Here is a 20,460-nt window from a genome sequence, read left to right as displayed (position 1 = left end):
TCCTCATCACCCACCCATCCTCCCTGCTTGCATTTTTTCTGCCCCTAGTGTTACCCTCTCTACTTTCCTTTTGCTTGGATGGCTTCACTTGCTTTAATGTTTTTCCAGTTCTAGTCACTTACCTGTGAGTTTCATTATTTCATTTTTCTTTAAAGCTTTAAGTATTCCATTGTATGTATGTATGTATGTGTACAGCATTTTATTTATTCAGGTATTAGTTGACAGACATCTTGGTTGATTCCATTTGCTAGCTATCATAAACAGAGCAGCAGTGCTTATGTTGTACAATTGTCTGTCTGGTGGGATATAAAGTCCTTTGGGTATGGCTCAGGAGTGATATAGATAGGTCATATTGTAGTTTGTTTTCTAGTTTTTTGAGAACTGATTTCCACAATGGTTGCCCTGGGTTATACTCTCACCAGCAGTGCATAAGCACTTCCCTTTCCCCACATCCATGTCAGCATTTGTTCTCAGTTGTCTTCCTGATATTGGCTGTTTACATTTGAGTGGTCTAAAAATCTGAAAGTAGTTACATCAGTTTCCCTGATAACTGAGTTATCAGTTACCAGTTTCCCTGATAACTGAGAACATTCTACACTTTAAAAGTTATTTACTGCTTATTAATATTTCTTGTTTGAGAACTTTTTGCTTACCTATATAGTCCACTTTCTATTTTCATTTGAAAATATCTTAAAATTAAATATAATTACACCATTACCTTTCCCTCTCTTCCCTCCAATCCTTCCTATGTTCCCATATTCCCTCTCAAATTAATGGCCTCTCTTTCTCTTATTTCTTTTTTATGCACAGTACACAAATACAATATAAGTCCATTAGTGTTCCTTATAAGTATATGATTTTAGAGCTGACCACTTGGTATTAGATAACCAATTAAGAGGCTCATCCCTGGGGAAAACTAATTCCCCACTCACAGTAGTCATTAATAATCTATATTTGGCTCCATAGCTCATGGTTTTAGTTGGACTGGAGAAACTCAAATTCTTCTTCAGTATGATGCTATAATATGGTACAACCACTTTATAAAACTGTCATTGCTATTACCTAACTTCATAGACAGTAAAATAGAAATAATTTAGAACAGGGTTACACAGCAGAATAGCCAGTATTCCGTGCAACTGACAAATAAACTTGACTATTATGACAAAATTACTATAATGAAGATAAAAGGAATTTCTTCAGTGTAAACTGTTAACCACTACTAGTAATGGCTATTATGAGGTACAGGGTGAAGTGTACCCAGGTGTTAATTACAGGATTAAAAGGCTTAGAATGTAATCCACAGTTCTACCATATACTATGTAATGCTTATTGGAGTAGTCTGGTCCTCTGTTACCATCATTTTCTTATCTGTGGAATAAGAAAAAAAATGATAAGAATAAGAAGGCGTCAATGTGATAGCAATGTTTATGCAATGTACTGGGCACAACTTTTCATTCCTAGGCAGCTTTAGCAACTTTCCACTGTAATACTATTTTATGATGGTTTGACTATAAATAGTACTGTGCTTCCAGAATTCACATTTCTTAAAGTATAAAGTAGGTGCATCTACTGTGCAGGAGCCCTGTTCTAGCTTACAAGTCCAGTACTTGCTGTGTTGATACTATATAAAAGAATTTTGGATTACAATTAAAGCTCTGTTTCATACATTGTGCTATTCCAGAATACTCTTATTCATTGTAGTCACTTTAGTACAATGTGAGAACATGTAGAGGAAACTGGAAGCTTTCTTTGAGTTAGGGCAGTAAGCCTTATTTTAGCAAACTGTTATAATAGGTTTATTCTGTATTGTGCCTACGGATGTAATTCTTCCTATTTGTTGTTTTGGCAAGGAAACATTCTGGCTTACCTCTTCAGTTTATCATCTCAGATGAATGCATGGGAATTTACATACATACTTCACATGGCCTGTATGCATTGGAGAAAATATGCCATCTTAGGTTTGTATCATGAGGAATACCTCCAACTGAGAACACTCAAATTCTTTTCACAGGGATGCATTATTAGGGTTTTTCTAATCCACAGTAAATTAAATTCCTAAGTACATAATCATAAAACTTGCTAAATGAAATATCAAATATAAATATATAAACACTTTTAATGGGCTAAGTTTTCTGTGTGACTAGGTTGGCCAGAGTTTGGATGTCCCAAAATCCATGAAAAGCTTTGTATGACAACACATATCTGTATTTCAGTGATGGCAGGCAGATACAAGAGAATTCCCAGCTAACCTTCTGTATGTGCCAGCAAATAGGAGACTCTTTCTCAGGTAAGGTGTGAGGCAGACTAACACCTGAAGTTGCCTTCTCACCTTCACATTAATGCACACACACATACACACATGCACACACGCACACACACACACACACACACACACACACACACTCACAGATGTCCTAGAAATGCTGTTGTTTAAAATTGTTCAGAATAGCTCATGCTTTGTCATAGTTAGGGATTCTCATTGCTATGAAGAGCACCATGACCATGACTGCAGCAACTCTTACAAAGAAAACACTTAATTGAGTGGTGGCTAATAGTTTCCGAGATTTGGTCCATTATCAGGACGAGAAGCTTGGCAATGCGCAGGCAGAGGTGGCGCTGAAGCCAAGAGTGATACATCTTTCAGGAAAGAGGAAGTAGACTGAGTGTTAACACTGAGTGAAGCTTGAGCCAAAGCAGCCTCAAACCTGCCCCCCACAGTGACACACTTCCTCCAATAAGGCCACACCAAATAGTGCCACTACCTTTCGGCACCATTTTCTTTCAAAAACCACATGCCTGTAATTTCAGCCATTTGGTAGACTGAGGCGAAAGAATTACTATAAAGTTGAGGTATCCCTGGGCTACAGAGTGAAACCCTGTCTCAAAAAACATGTAAATAAATAAAAACATTTAAAAATATGTTACTTAAGTATACGTTTCCTGTGGAATTAGACCAAAGAAGTATTGACATATGTTGATATTTCTTGCAAAATTAAGAATAGTTAAGGAAATGCTTTTTTTTCCAAGCTTGTTTTACATGTCAATCCCAGTTCCCTCTCCTCCCCTCCTCCCCTGCTTCCACCAAAACCCTATCCCATCCCCTTTCTGTTCCCCAGGGAGGGTGAGGCCTTCCAGAAGGATCTTCAAAGTCTGTCATATCATTTAGAGTATAGCCTAGACCCTTCCCTGTGTGTCTAGCTATCCCTCTATGTGGAGTGGGATCCAAAAGTCCATTCGTGTACTAGGCATAAATACTGATCTGATGGCATCCTAGAGCCTTCATCTAGTGGCTGATAGAAACAGAAGGAGACACCCACAGCTAAACACTGAGCTGAATTCCAGGATAGGTTTTAAATATCTTGAAGAAATATTCATTACAGTTCTGCATTTTTTTCTGAAATCAAAGAAGTAATAAAACTAATGAAGAAGCAATCAAAGAGTATACCAACACCATTCAACTTTACCACTCTGCTCTAGGTCAGCATCTATCCACCCAGTTCTAGCTAGCTCAGTATGTGCATGCATGTGTACATATATAAGCATATGTACATGTATATGTATATGTAGGTATATATTATGTGTCAAACTTCTAATGCAAAAAACTAAATGCATATAGTAGAAGTTTGTTTTGCTGCTGAAATCATGGTAGAATATCTTTTCTGGTTTTATTTTTTTGCTTTTTTTGTTTTGTTTTTGTTTTTAGACAGGGTTTCTTTGTGTAGCCTTGCCTGTCCTGGAACTGCTGTGTAGACCAGGATGACACTGAACTCACAGAGATTAGCCAGCTTCTACCTCCTGAGTGCTGGGATTAAACAGAATATATTTCTCTTGCCAGTGTTGTTTTTATTCTTGGGATGGAGGTGACAAAAGAATCAGAATAACCCTGGGAACTCATCCTGACTTTTGTCCTCATCATTTGCCCTTATTATACTCGGTGCAGCTAAATCTCCCCATATAGTTGGTAAGATTTTTGGGATATGAAACATTGAGATGTTCCTTTTACCATTTTGGACTCTCAGTTCAAGGGAGACTTGTACCCTTCCATCCTTGCCTCAAATAAAAAGTACACTTTTTGGCTTTTAGTTTCTGCTTTTATGTTTTGTTGTTATGTTGTTTTGTTTTCAGGAAGAACTAATGGGTAATTTGGGGAGCTTTAGACATTTTAACTTCTTTGGATCATTCTTTGCTTTCTACTTCTCCACATTTCAGGAGACAGAAATATGAGAGCCTGTCTGGTGAATTTTCCCAGAAGAGATAAATGAAACACCCATGCTGTAATGTCAGTCATTTCCAGAGAAGAGGGGGTTTTTCTCCCTTGGCCCTTGGGCTCTCTCTCTCCTGCTGGGCACAGCCAACTCTTTAAGTCATCCCCCTCAGGGTTGCTGCAAAGGGAGGGGTGCTATACAGATGTAGGTAGACAATACTTGGCATGAGCGTCTCCTTCTGGAAGAGCTGGCCTCTCACGGTACAGTCAACTCTTCTCATTTTATATGAGTGGCTGCATATAGGTTATTTAATTTGCTTGGAGGCTCTGAGGAGTTACAGACCAAACAGAAACTGTGGCTGAGGCAGAAGAGCATATTTAGAAAGGCAGAGGGTGCTGCGTTGGCTGTGCAGTAATTGGTAAAGTTTGAGCACCCCCTATTATTTTCCCTTCAGCGTGATGTTACAATATGCTTTGTTCAGGCCTAAATGAACCTTTTCATCTGGTAATTAACATTTTTACAGTGTTTCCCTTCCACCATATATTTTTGTTTAGAAAATTAAGACCCAGAGCCAAAGTTAATGAGTAAAATGTTTGTTTTGCAAAGAGTGTATTTAAAGCCACAAGACATGATTAAAGGGTAAAATGAGAATGTTAGAAATTATTTAATTTCAACTTCCTTGATTTCCCCATCAATATTTTGATCCTTTTCTTGTACTATATTTCATATCTAATATTCATTAAAATGCTTCTAAATTGTCTTTTATTGACACTAAATGACAGATAGAGCCATTGAGTGTTCTGTGGCTCCTGCTGTGACATGGGTAGTTAGCTGAGAGTTTCTGAAATCTGAGGCCAGCTGACATTCCTATCACAAGCTAGCTGAGGCATTTCTAGATTCTGGTTGTGGATTCCATTTTCTCTAATCCAACCCCCTAGGGTCTTTGGGTTTTCAAGAATGTTTCATTCATTGCAATTAATCAATTGCTTAATTAAGATAGTGTTTTTGCTCTGGCTTGCACCAGGAAATACAGAGGTGCAGTAAAATTAACTACAATTATATGATTCTGTAAGTTATTGCCAAGTTTATTAAACTCTCAGGAAGCTCCATTTTTTAATGTACATGTCATATTAGTTTTTAATTTATCTGAAGTGGTTTTTAATTATTGGTAATGCTGTTAATAAAATTTATACTGTTTGGATCTGATAAAAAATTAGTATAGACTCAACCTTTGATTAAATGCAATTTGGACTCTAAAATGCTCTTCCAGGTACTCCCTGTATTGTTGATGTTATCCTCATGTCCTAGAACACAAAATCAGCCTGGGTGAGAAGCCAGCCCACCTCTTTCTAATCAGAGATGAGGTACTATGAGGGGGACGGTCAGACAATGTCAGCATGGCTTTTCAAATCTGCCTTTAGAGATCTAGGAGGCAGCAGGGGAGAGTTAATTTAGGCACACTGAAGAACTTTTAAGTAGGAAGGTTATCAGGAAGGCTGTGAGAATCACAGAAATACACTTCTGTGCTCTGTGCACACACTTTTACCCCAGTCAAGAGAAAATTAAAAATAACCATCCACATGACTGAATGTCTATTAGCTAAACTCGCAGTCCACTTTTAAGGGAAAATACAGTTTTTATTTTGAAGTACACTGTCTTAGGAGAAGGTAAAGAAAGGAAGACTTAAAGTTTTCATTTGCCTAACTCTGGAAGCTTGGAACATATTGAAATACACTTTCTTCTTGGATTGGACACATTTCAGTCAATATGCTGACTGTAGGATCCCTGACTGATTACTAAATCTGGCACTGTTAATGGTGTCCAGTTGGTACACAGTGTTTACTCCATGGATGCACGCTGGACCACATTATACTTACCGGTGTCATGGAATATGAAGGTTTTATAATTGGCCAATGAAGTTTTATATTCTGTATTGATAATATAGTGTTTGATACTGCCTTTTTTCCCTCTATGCTTTAAGTGGTTTTTGAAGGTTACAAAATGATCAGTATATTAAACTGAATAGGGCCCTGTTGGCAAAATTCATCCAAATATTTGATACTGGCGCTTCAAACTATTGTTCAATTTTTATGATTCGAATTATTCCCTACTGTTCATGTCACTGGCCCTTAGTGCCTACTCTCTCCATTGTGTTCCATAACTATTGTAATCCGGGATTGGTTTTAGAGATACTGAGGCATAATATGACCCCAAAACTAGGTGACATATGTTCAATCCCTGGGACCCACAGAGTTGAAGAAGACAACTGACTCTCATCTATTGTATTCTGACACTCATGTATGTTTTTGTGGCACATAGAACCCATTTACTGCCACAAATAAAAAATGAAGTAAATGTAATCAAACTTTGCTTTTGGTATATGTGGCAGAAATAGCAATGGTTTGGGGTGTGTCATGCTGTGAACATGCTGTGAGCCTGTGATATAATACAAATCCAGGGATACCATTGATAGTTGAGGGTACCTCTGTGTGAGTTGAGGGTACATCTGTGTGAAATTGAGTATGTCTGGAATGCTGTGCAAAAAATGACCCTCATAGCTTGATACTTTACCCTCATCCAAAGGTTGTTTACTGTCCTTTGGTTGAATAAACAACAACAGAAAAGAACTCAGGGAAGGCTAAAAGCTCCTGGTAGTGGGACAAGATCCATCAGTCTCCCTCTAGCAAGAAAATTAGAATTGAGGGAGAGGTGGGGACACCAAAATGGGAATTTTCTGAAGTTCTACCAGGGTGGAAGGAATCAAATCTTATTTGGGCATAAGGTTTTAAAGGAAAGAGGAGATATAGTGAGACTTGAATACTGTTGGATTTACCTTTGACAACCCGGTTGGAAAGTATCATATTGAAGTTTCCTATAGGAAGTTGATCCTTCAGCATTGAATTAGATACAAAGCAATATCACTGTGAGACTGAGTTCATTGAATACCATGAACTCACTCATCCGGGTTATAACTTCTGGGGATAGGAAGAACACAAGATCTACCCTAAGGTGTAAGAGACTAATGTATAGTGAGAGCATTAGTATTGAGGGAACCCCTGCCCAGCCTCACTGTTAGATGACTATCTGTCATATGACTATAATTGAATTATTCTAAATAAGAGCTTGCTTGATGGAAACACACACTTATTATGATCTGTTATAATAGTAAATGAAAGAAGCTTCCCCTAGTTCCTTACATTCTGAGGTGTTGTTGGGCTTTACACTGGATATTAAGAAAGAAAAACCACTCAAGATGAAAAGTTTTCCTTTGTGGCTGGAGAGATGTCTTAGTGGCTCAGAGAGCTCGCTGTTCTTCCAGAGCCTCAGTTGCTGCCCTAAGTACGCAACTCCCCATTGTCTACAGCTTGTGTTCTAGAGGATCTAAAGCTCAATGCTCACCTTTGTGGCCACTGGCATGCCTGTGGTGGATTTACATATGATTAGGTACGCATGTATCCACGTGAGATTAAACAAAATAAATCATAAACAATCCCCAAAACTGCTCTTTCCCAGATGGATAATTTCCACAGATATGGACTATACTGACTCAAAGAAAAGTGTGTTCACCATTGTTTTGAAACAGACACACACATACATACATCATTTTATATATATATCATTAAGTAACACTTATTTACACAAGACCTCAATACTGGTAAAGACTACAGGCAATTATGGAGTGCTGAGAGTGAGAGAGGCCATCATCCACAGGGAAGAACATACCATTTGATTACTCAGTACCAAACGGTCGACCCTGAGTACATACACATACAAATTACGTTATTCACTCTGAGCACGATTTATTCGTGTATTTTGAAATATATAGATATATATGCATGTTCATATATGTATGTAATGACAATTGATAAAAATAAGAGGCCATGGGTTTGAAAGAAAGTAAAGAGAAGTGTATGAGAGGGTTTTGAGGGAAGAAGGGGAAGGGCAAAATGAGGTTATTATAATCTCAAAAAAAATCAGCTGTGCCCGCAAAGTCAAAGACATCTCTGCAATGGAACAGCTTTTGTGAAGTTTCCGTGTGAATTTGTTTTTGTTTCTGATGTAGTTATCTCCATGTATGACCAGTGGGCCCACCGGGTCACTGTGGTTATTTGAAATTGGAAACCCGCACTTTCATTCCTTTCCATGTATGCAATCATACAAGAATCCATTAAAACTTAGGTTCGTATTCAGAAAGTAGTCTGTTGAATCAACAAAAGATTGTGGAGTTATGGCTCACTGGAAGGAAGCTTGCAAAGTGTGTGTGAGTCCTGAGGTTCAGTCTTCAGCACTGAAGTGGGGGTGGGAAAAAGGCAAGAGAAGAAGGGGAAAGAATTTGGATTTGGTATAGAATGACTTCAAAGAAGCAGGCTTCAAAGGAGATCCCTGTCACCTGTTCTATAGCCCAGGAGTTACATCAGAATGGAGTCAAGGATGGACTTTACAGTCAGGGGAACACTGTGCTTCTTCCTTCACAGGAAACACATGTTTCCGTGTCACTGCAATCACTCCATACATGTGACTCATTTCAAGAACATTTCTGATACACAAATTAATTTCCCTTCAGTATTGTTTTCTTGGCGAGATTCTTTGCTTCTTCCTATGTTGTGTCCAGTCAAATAACTACATACTGAAATGAAGAGTGTTAGAGTAGGATCTAAATGTTCTACTTTTATCGCATCTCGCATTTCTTCTTGCTATCGTAATGATTTTATTTGTAAAGTACCTATGCCTTCAGAGACTCTCTTTGTACACTAGCCTATTTGTTGAACATGTCACAGTGTTCTTGAGGGTGGTTCCATAGCCTCTCATAACAGTAACTTGCCACAGTGAACTTGGTGTCTCTTCCCTGGTAAAGATGTTCAGAGAACCCTCATGAGACACTGGCTAAATATTGGGCCTTAGAAAAGAACACAGGCTTTAAAATTCAGTTTAATTGAATAAATATTTACTGAGCAAATATTATATATTAGGTACTGAGTTATATTGCCCAACCTAAAATATATTAGCAAAATAAATAGAGATTTTTCTTTTAAAAAAAGTATTTTCAATCTAAGCTCAATGGCATGGGAAATAAGTTGATGTTTTGGCTTTATGTTGCGCACCGAAAAACAAACAACAAACAAACAAACAAAACATACAAAACTCCTTTATTTCAAGATCCTAAGGATGAACTTCAGGAAAGCTGGTGACATCTTACACCTTCTTATTTGTTCTCAAAACACTTGACTGCAACTGATACAGAGTAAAGTTTCAACAGAAAGGACCACAGATTCACTCTTTCCTTATTTGACCAAAGATTCCTTTGATCTTGTAACTAAATCTACTGTGTGCTGATGTTTAAAATTAACTCAGCATTTTTGAATTCTGTTGTCTGGTTTTATTGAAAAAATAATTTTGTTTATTTGAACTGTGTGAAGTAGTTGTCATTTTATAGATTAGTAATTTATGTTATAAAATATTTTAGATGAAATTTATATTCAAACATCCCTTGTATGTGTCATTGGATCATCAGTTAATAGACAAGTGGACATAGATTCTGAGGCCTGAAGGTGTAGTTAGCTGGTGAGCCACTGAGTGAGTTTTGAAAATCACTAAACAAATTTTGAAGATCATATGTTGTTGTGGGAGATCAGTCTATCTTTTTATGATTTATAAGATTAACTCTGCTTATGAAATACATTAAGTAACTCCACCCCTGATTCCCACTACCCCATCTCTCATTCTCATAAAATTGATAAAATTGCACCTAATCATATTGCTAAGGAAACATCTGTAGAAGTTACTCCGGAGCTCTCCTGAAAGGGTAAATGAGAAAAAGTTTTAAAAAATTACAGGGAGGATGTTGACATGTGGACTTTTATCAGGCAGTCTCTGGCATCCAGGAATATAGGATCCTTTCTCAATCTGTGGAGTCCCAACATTCTCATGGAATGTCATGTACACCCTCATAATCTCCTGCGGACTATCATGGGAGACAAACTTACTAGGTAGAGTTAGAGCACTGCTTCCTTTTTCCACAACTTGGATGTGGTAGAAAAGGAACAACAGGAACCAATGTGAGAATGTACTGCATAGGAATCAATCTGAGATTGTACTGACAAGTCCTTAAGAAGAACACGCATGCTAGTGGGATGAGGATAAGACCACCAGACAACATGCACTCTACTCTTTATCCCCCATTTTAAGAGGCGCACCAGATTTCCACAGTGCCCTGGATGTCAGGCTTCATCTTTTCACTCATGGGTAAATGCATGGTATATGATTCCAGTTCATCCATGAGAGTGACTTATATATTGCTTTTTAATGAGAAACATATTATTCCAGGTTGCTTGTGGAATAATAAACGATGTTTTTCTTTTTCATTTTTTTTGTACTCTTTGCAAACATTGAAACTCTTATTTGATGATTCTCTGAGTACCAAACTGGGCATTTCTTCTGACAGACAGGAATCTGCACACAGTGTAAATATCCGCTGAAGTGCCACTCCAGACCAAAACAGGACCATTGCACTGAGAAATCTTACTTCTAGGACCATTGCACTGAGAAATCTTACTTCTAGAACCATTGCATTGAGAAATCTTACTTCTAGAACCATTGCACTGAGAAATCTTACTTCTAGGACCATTGCACTGAGAAATTTTACTTCTAAGTTAAAAAAGGAAACTTAGCTCTCCGAACTAAAGATGGAACTAAGGAGAAATCACATAGCAATTTTTGTAATGAATATACCAAATTATTCTTGAATACTCTCAGATACATCTGTAAAGAGGAATTTGTACATTTCATAATTTGTATCTAGAATAATTTAGATGTGCATATACCAATGGGAATGAATGTTTGTGAATTGTAAGATGCAGATTAATTTCTATAAAATTGTCAAAAATCAAGTGGTAAGTTGTTAGTCTCCATTGTGATTCCTTAAATAATTTTGTGCCTTCTCCAGGATGCTATGATTTGTTATTTATTCTTTGAGGAGTAACTTAAACTCTTTAGGGAGAAATGACTGCTGATGGCAGCCTCTCAGATAAAAAAAAAACCAACAGAAAACACATGCCATGAAATGTGTAGCATGCTACAGATACTCCACTACTTTTGATAGTCTGTTTGTACAAGGGTTGTCTAAGATAGAATGCCATTGTGATTTTAGCATAATTCTTGTAGTTCCTTAACATAGGGGCAACTTGGCGAGCATTTGTCATCTGTGTAAGTTTAAATGTGTGAATACATATGCCACTTCAATTTAACCCCATTGGAGGAGCTTGCTTCGTATGATGACAGCAGTTTTCCATGAAGTAGCCCTCTTCATCTAAATGATACATGAGACCAAAACCTTTCCTCCTGCATATGGGTTATCTGCTGTTTTCATATCACTTTGAAACAACATATTTTGGCCACATATGTATATATGGTGTTTCCTATCCAGGCTTTTCCTCTATATTTTACCAATCCTGACACTTATACTTTTCATCTTCGCCTTCATTTTCTTTCCCATTGTGGTCAGGCTGCTCCAGAACAAATTAGTCTATTGGCATACGAGACAGTGCTTTTAAATGACATCCCTGGATGCCAGCAGCCAGCATCATGGAATAAACTTGCCTGGTGTAGGTGGCCTAATCTATTTCCCAGTTGTTCACACACTTTCTTTTCAAGCACACGCGAGCTATCTTCAATCAGGATAGCTTATCACTGCTGCACGATGGATTTGTTGCTGCTACCTCAAATGGGAGCATGGAGTAATGTGACTGAGACCATCATCCAGGGTGATGTGAGTTAATAATTATAGCACACAGAAAACAATGGTAGATATGTAATAAAAAACTACTAAATCATTTGACAAATACATAAAGAGTGAGGAGGGAAAGGTTAGTAATGGTGATATTTAAACAAACAGAAAGGTTTATTTTTTTGATTCTAAGGCAAATACATTTTTTATAATATAACTTACTGCTTAGGAAACCCTCATGAATTCCAGAGATGGCATTTTAACCTAATAGTTAATATACTACCAGGAAAAATCAGCAAAAGTAACTAGCATTCAAAGAATATTTTTTCATAGATTGGCAGTCTGTTGGTCTTGACCCTGTTGTGGGGTTGAATGACCTTTTCACAAGGGTCACCTAAGACCATTGGAAAACACATATATATCACAATTCATAACAGTAGCAAAATTATAGTTATGAAATATCAAGGAAAATAATTTCATGGTAGGGGTATCACCACACTGCGAGGAACTGTATTAAAGGGTTGCAGTATTAGGAAGGTTAGGAACTACTGCATTAGAGTGTGTGAGGAAGCATCTACCCTGTTCCCAACATCACAGAGTGTTTTCTTGAAGACCTGAGAGCTAAGTCCATTGTCCCACCAGTCATGAAATTTACTTCTTTATGTTCCTTCAAAAAATTCACTTCCTGCTCTTTTTCCAGTGGCTAATGGGTCATTTAAACCATTTGGTATTTATATTTCTAAGAATTTATTTCTAGTTAATTCATTTATTATCTTTGTGTAATACTAAGGTGAACTACTAATATTAATTTGTTAAAGTTCCTTCCTTCTAGAATAGTGAGAAATCATGACTAAAATGTTTTAAATGTGCTGTCAATCCAAAAGTATTTAAAATACATTTTAAGTAAAGGACCCTTCTGGTTTCACATATAACCTATTTATTCTGATCTGTGTAGGCAATGATATAATTATTTGAATTAGCTAATGTAGATTTTGCCGATTAGGATGATGAAGTGGGGTAATCGGAAAGAGATATATTAACTTCTCTATCTCCGTTCAGTACTGATTTATGGACTGTCCATTGTTTGGGCGACAGGACAGTAATGGGAGCAAAGTCCCTACCCTCCTGCAGCTTAGATTCTGGTGAAGCAAGTGTATAACACAGTGAGTATATACATTTTAGAGTTTGAGTACAGAATTACATTTTCATTCTGCCGCTCACCATGTGACTATCTTAGGTTTTTATCCTCTCTGCTATTTCAGGGTCTCTCTGTGAGATGTGAAAATCATAAAAATACTGTGTAGGGCTGTTGAGTAAATATATGTGAAATATTCAAAGAAGGACCTGGTACACAAGTGGTTTTTAAAGTGCTTATTATATTATTTTTATTGTTGACTAGTTGTATGGCTTCACCTCCAGTAATGGTGTAAATAGGGAAGAACAAGAGAATCAAGAATGATAAAGCTACAATTTCAGATAGAATGATCAAGATAGTTCTCCCTGAATCTAACATTAGATAGAGGAGAATTTCTGGCAAAGAGAACAGGTAGGGACAGTGTTATGGGGTGGCACAATGTACTTGTTCTGAGTTGCATATGAGTCTATGGGATAGAAGTTCAGGGAGCTAGAGAGAAAGAAAGGACTGAAGAAAAGAGATGAAGATTATGTAGGTCTTCATGAAACAAAGCTTTCAGTTGTGGATTACATTCAAAACCATGAAAAGGCAATGGGGGACTGTGTGGTAAATTGAAAGAATGGATCTCAAAGGGAGTGGCACTACTAGGTGGTGAGGCCTTTTTAAAGTAGGTGTGGCCTTGTTGGAGGAAGTGTGCCACTGTGGGGGTGGACTTTAAGGAGTCTTTGGTCCAAGTTTCAATCTGTTTACATCATGGTGCCTGTAAGATGTAGAATTCTCAGCTCCTTCTCCAGCACCATGTCTGCATCCATGCTGCCATATCCCACCAAGATGATAATGGACAGAACTTCTAAAGTGTAAGCCACTCCAATTAAATCTTTCTAAGAGTTGCCGTGGTCATGGTATCTTTTCACAACAACAAAAACCCTAGCTAAGACAAATGGAATCTGGAGAGACAAGATTATGTATAACAAGCATACATTGAGGGGTCCAACATAGAAGGAAAGAGACTAGATCATTTAGGACTCTATTCTAGGACTCACTGTAGCTCAAGACACAACAGGACCAAGGATAGGGTGAGACATAAAAATTGAACAGAAGATGTTTGAAGAGTAGAGCTAAGATGATCTTAGGTTTGATTAGTGTGAATAAAAATAGTCAACTCTGTTTCTGTTAGAGGTCTGAGAATCCTGATGGTTGATGTGCCATTTACTGTGATGGCGTGTGCTTACAGAGGAGGTCCCGTCAAACCAAGGCTTCATTTTAGGGCATAAGACTGAGGTATCAGTTTTGAGTTTGTCATTGATTACACAGTGTGGGAGGTAGTCATACTCCCATCAATAGCTTGGTTCTTAAAGAGTAAGCAAAAGAAAACATGACAGGAGTAGGATCAACAGAGAATGGAAAAATGCAAGGATAGTTTATCCTTTGAAGTGTTTTGATATAAGTGGAACAAAACATGAAGTATCACTTAGAGACAAGGTGTTTTTTAAAGTAAAAGTAAATCATAAGTTTATGCAATCTTGGGAAAAGGTATATTAAAGGTTTAAAAGAAATATTTTGTTGATGTGCAGGAGTAGGGATAATTTCAGGACTGAAATACTTGCATGAGTAAGAGGGTATAAGCTTCAAAAGAAAGGAAAGGGTGGGAATAGGGATGTCTGTGCATTCTGAGAAGTATGCCACTGGTGTGTAGAGAGAAAGTTATAGATACAGAGGTTGTGAGATCTTTGTGAGTTCTCATTTGGTTCTTTCTCTCCTCAAATAACAAGCTGAGACCAATATGAACATATGTCATAGTAGAAATGGGACAATAAGAAACAGTAGCTCCAGACAGTGAGTTGATGAATTGAATTATGAGCAATACTGAGGTTTCATTTGAGACTTGAGACCACACTTTTCTTTTGACCATGTGTGTATTGCATATGGTGTATGTATTTATGTTTTATATACACATATGTAAGGAGTATACATGCTAATTCTCATGTGTGAAGGCCAGAGTAGGATGTGTGGTGACATGCCCCAATACTCTTTCTTATTCTCTTGAGACGGGGTCTCATGTTGAACCTGGAGCTGGCGATTTCAACTGGACAGGCTACCCAGCAAACTCCAAAGGTCCATCTCCCATTACCTTACATAGTGCTTGCCTTACAGGTACATGTATGTATTTGAACTTAGACACGTAAGGTTGAAAAGCAAGTCCTCATACCCATCGAATGGTGTCCCCAGATCCGTATTTTGTTTTGTTTTCATCAGTGAAGTTTAGCTGTTTGTGCTTATGCATAGTTCAAGTTACAGTTGGTTTTAGCTAGAACTGGTGATTGGTCAACTGGATTATGACACACTGAAAGGGAAAATTACCAAGGGCCCATTATGTGCTTGTTTCTAGGGAGTCACCACCAGGGAATCTAATTGAGAAAATGGAGTCAGGGAATTTTAGATGCTTCTGGACTGGAGGACCATGTGGAATGGATTGTTGTGTAAATGATCAGAATAAACCAAAATGATTTTAAGGAAGTAGACTGTTTACAGTGGAAAATTGACAGCAGCAAAATCTTGCAGGTGGCTTCCATGTGACTGGCTGTGTTGCTTCAGTGGACTCAATTTCTAGAAATAGACATTTGTCCCCAAGAACCCGCAAGTCAGATGATTTACCCACACATGTATTCACATAACTAAGACTAATGACAAAAGAAGCTAAAAAGAGAAAGTAAGTGAACATTCCCTGGGTTGGGGCTAATTCCAGGAAACCCAAAGGCAGGTGGTTGGTATATGAGTTCACCTATCCATTTTGATATTTTTCAGGATTTTCTAGAAAGAAGACAGTTCATCACCTTACCCAGGTAACTTCCTTAGGGTATCAGAAGATGCATCAGATAGTCGTTACAAGCAGTTTGAAGTCATTTTATATGGAACATGAAAATCCTACAGAATTAATTTAAAATCAGGGCAAAAATGTAACAATCAAATAATAGAAATATAGCTAAAACACCAGGGGTAAGCTAAAGAATTACTTTCAGATGAGTGCTCTAGAAGATGTATTGTATGCATTGTCTTTCAGTACTGAAAAAGGAATAGGATTTGAACATAAGAGTGCAACTTTTTACACAGAAAAGAAACTCAGTGAAGCCATAAGTAAAGACTTACAGGAAGACATCTAGGAGTCCATTTTTGTTTATAGCATGTAAAAGAAACAAAAGGGAGGTATGGAGAATCCAACTATGCACAGGTAAGGATTCTAATACCAAGTGAAGACCTTTTGTTCTTAGGCAGGACAAAGCAAGGCAGCAATTAAGAATGAATGCAGCAAACTATTTGAGAAAAACAATGACATGGTCAAACATGGGTGTTAGGTAGATAAACTGCAATCATATATCCAATGAGTGGAGGAAGATGAATATGGTAGAAAGACAGGTGTAGCACAGACCGGTTGTATCTTATACTTGTCATACAAGTTTATTATGTATAATGTTGTACAAGTTGGTGGTAATAGTTACAACAGCACTGAGAATAGGTGGATGGTGACATATTAACAACACTTAAGAGATTGGTCCATAAATTCTTTATTGGTTAGAAGTGGCACTGGAGCAAAGTCTCAGCAATGTCAAGGTAGTGAAAATGTTTTGACCTTGCCTGACTCTGAAGAATGTTTCATAAGGGCTAGTACAGGACATGGGAAGACCAGGACCAAATGTGTGTGGAAAGATCATCAGCCTGGCTTTGATATACTGAGTTTGAGATGCCCATTAGCATCCCAATAAAGTTATCAGACAAGGGGTAAGGGAACTAGAAAAGTAAGTAGTATTAATAACAGAATCCTCTAGCATATATATTCTGTAAGGATCAGAAGCCACAGTTGAGAATAGGCGAGGAAGAGCCAGTTGGAAACCAAAGCCAGGAGACTACTATGGTAGTTAATCTAAGAGGAAATTAAAGATTAAAGGGATGTGTAGTATTGTGAAAAAAATCCATAAACTATAAGAACAAAAACTACAAATATGCTGCTGCATCTTATACCAATCAGTTGATTAGTGGTAGCAGAACATCAATGAGAACCACAGTAAAACCTTGTCCAGATCATTGACCAATACTTGGAATCAGAATAACAATACTTCACCACCCGAAGAGATGGAGACAATACCCCACGATGAAGATGAGTGTGTGCTTGTACTTATAGCCCTTTGTGACCCATTATCATAACATTCAAGAATACAACTCATTCAAACAAGCCTTGATGGAAACATTAAATTATGGCTTAATATGATGGATGTTTGTGATGCTGACACAAGTCTTTATAAGACAAGATCAGTTTATACAGAATATGCTTGGCTTAAATGTATGTGTCACTGCATGCAATGTGGAATTCTGGATTGATCCTAGAATAGTAAAAGGATGTTAGTAGAAAAACTTGGAAAATACAAGTCAGTTTATAGTTGAATATTAAAGTGTATGGTGTAGCATATAAGATTTATTATTAGAGAAAAAACATGAAATGTAATGGAAATGCCAGATAATTTTTATAATGTGTCTGTAAATAATATCCCAACAATTAAGACAGGTTTATTTTTCAGAAAAGATCCCACCAATCTCATTTTAAATGTAATGTGAAAAAGATTCTCTACCAAATAATTAAATAGAAAACTTTTGGTCTCATGTAGATAGAGTTTATATCACATACAAATTTAATTTTGAGAAGTAGTGCATTTCAAAAGTACTTCTATGTAAATGAGGTTGTATTGGAGTTCTGTAGAGGAAGCACAAGTAGAATGAATTCACACCTATTAAATTGGGATTTATTAGATTAGCTCACATTGCATGATCTGGATCCAATAATGTTTGTCTTTACCCTGGAGAGGCTATGAAGCTGGTAGCCATTCAGTTCTCCAGGCTGCATGTCTCAGAACACCTGACCGAGTGTCGAAGACCTGAAGGATTCCTAGAAAACAACTGGTCTTCAGTCCACATTACAAGCATCAAGAATCAGAGTTCTTGTATCAATGAAGTAATGCAGCACCAGCAATGGCATCAGTAGTAGGGTTAGATGAACTCATAGATGTGGTAGGTGTACTCACCAGCAAGAAGCAAAGGCAATGAGGCAAAAGGCAGACCTTATTTTCTTCACCTGAGACCTTTTATATGGCTGCCACTGGAGAAGAGCTAACCAAATGACCTGATCAATAAAATATCTTAAAGGTGTGCCATAAGACTTACCTGTTAAATTTTATTCCAGATCCCATCAAGTCGACAAATGGGATTAAACTTCACCTTGGTCTTATTATGAGCACACAGTCTCTTTCATGTATCTGCTTTCTCCTGTTGATATCTGGAAGTATAGCTTCAGTAGCCAACATCAAATGATCCTATTTGTAGAATTACATCAGTGATTCTTTTATATTTGTATTTGGCCATAAAAATACTCAAGTCATATTTAACATTTTCCTGGCTAACAAGATAAAAAGGAGGACTAGTGCCCATTGTTTAGTAAACAAAAACTGATGTATCTCAACCACAAAAAGGAGTAATTACTATTTCTTCCTGGGAATGATTTCAGTTTAGAATATGATGTTTTGCACAGATAACTCCCTTTATAAAAACCTATGCCATGCTTCTGCTAATGCTGGATATTAGAATGCTGTGTAGCCGAGTTAGGAATTTCTATCTCTAGCTTCATCTCTCTGGTTTTACCTCTGGGCCCTCCAAAATTGGATGATGCATAACTTCCTGACACAGAGTTCTCCTCTATTTTGATAAGCTTTCTGTGTAGGCATGGGAAATTGATTCTCATCTTCTCTTCACTTTGGTTAATTAGTTAATCATCTACTTGTATTATCCATAAAAGACCCTCCTAATCTGCCTTCCCCTGCCTTGTATTCTTTTATCCTCTCCTATTTCATGCTTAAGTGTTTACTGGACTGAATTATGTCATGTTAAATACCTTTCATGACTGATATGGTTCATTTTACTATTGGATAAATTGAGTCATCTATATACTAGGCAGTTGAGAACTAGGTTAAGGCTTATAATATGATGAAGAACAGAAAGCATATCTAACATTTTTATCTTTCTACAAGCCATTTGATAGAATGTGGTTGAAGGGACATCATAAACAAAGCCGTTTCTATGTTGGCCTCCACAGGAAGTAGGCCTCACTGAGCCAGGGGCAGTGTAGTCATGTTATCTGCACAGCTTCATTCTAGTGCTAGCTCCTGTAAAGGAATGTAGAACTATACAAAGTTTGTTGCATCGAGGTGATCGCTGAGCACACCGATAAAACACAAGAACATGTTCTATTGCTGTGTTTTACTCTTTCATCTGTTTTGTACAAATAAAAATATTGCTGGAAATCTTTTCTCTAGCACACCTCTCCTTACCCTAGTGTGCTGTGACCGAGTCTGAGTTCCCCAAGGAAGGTACTGTGCATCCCTGTCTTGGTTGGTGAAATGCTTGCCATCTGGTAGACACTTAATAAATGCTCTTGAGGGTCTGTGGCAAAGTGTGAATAATTGCTTACTGAAGACTGGAATACAGTGTTTTCTTAGAACCTTAAGAAGATCACCACAGTTTCTTTGGCATTTTCCTTGCAATCTTTTATTTTAGGATTGTCATACTTCTCAACAGTCGGGGATCTAGTGTGGTGATGAACACCGTAATTCCAGCATTTGGGATTTGATGTCCACAGAGTAAAGAACCTGCCTCCCACCTAGCCCCTTAAAGATGGGATCAATTTGAATAATTAAAAATGCATCTGTCTGGGCTAATCCTCCAATTGCCCTGCTCCCTGTCTGTAAATATAGTAAAATCAATGTGCTCATGTCTGGGTCATAGCCCAACCTATTACTAGTTAAAAGCAGATATAAAATATTGCTTATGAAAAAAGAAACAGAAAGGGCGAGGCACATGTAAATGCTGTTTTCCTCATTTTTCATTTGAATTAGGAATTGTAGGGAGAATTCCAGTGGGGCAAATAGTCATTAAAGGTCTGCACAGCAGGTAATTAAAAATAAGTACAATGGAGGAAAAGCACCGTAATAGATAATGTGTTCTATTAAGTTGGGCTATTTGTTTGTTGTGGTATGTAAAACCTAGCTATGCAAAAAAAAAGTCCTACAACAGTCTTGCTTATTAATATAAAAACCCAAAGTCTTGGGAAGGAATTTGTAAGAAATGCAAGGGTCTAAAGTGGCCCAGCAGTTCTAAGTGAATGCATAGATTACTGTATGATGCAACTTGAAGTAATAGTGAGAAAATTTAGTTATAAGAAATGTTAGGACTTGATCAAAACTTTGGAAATTAAGAATAGTGTGTGTGATTCTGAGTGTAGGGATTAGCCATTTTCATGTCTTAACATGTGATATTACTTTGTACATATTTTTTTTTGGTTTTACGAGACAGGGTTT

The 20,460-nt window shown here is 37.4% G+C and overlaps 1 protein-coding gene across 29 annotated transcripts in view; it reads left to right on the top strand.

Annotated features, from left to right (window-relative positions):
• Positions 1-20,460, top strand: part of Rims1 (regulating synaptic membrane exocytosis 1) — a 470,293-nt gene that overhangs the window by 14,067 nt on the left and 435,766 nt on the right. The window lies entirely within an intron of this gene.

The sequence above is a fragment of the Mesocricetus auratus genome, unplaced genomic scaffold (genome assembly GCF_017639785.1).
Source record: "Mesocricetus auratus isolate SY011 unplaced genomic scaffold, BCM_Maur_2.0 Super-Scaffold_100021, whole genome shotgun sequence".
NCBI lineage: Eukaryota > Metazoa > Chordata > Mammalia > Rodentia > Cricetidae > Mesocricetus > Mesocricetus auratus.
This window is presented reverse-complemented; position numbering and strand designations above follow the sequence as displayed.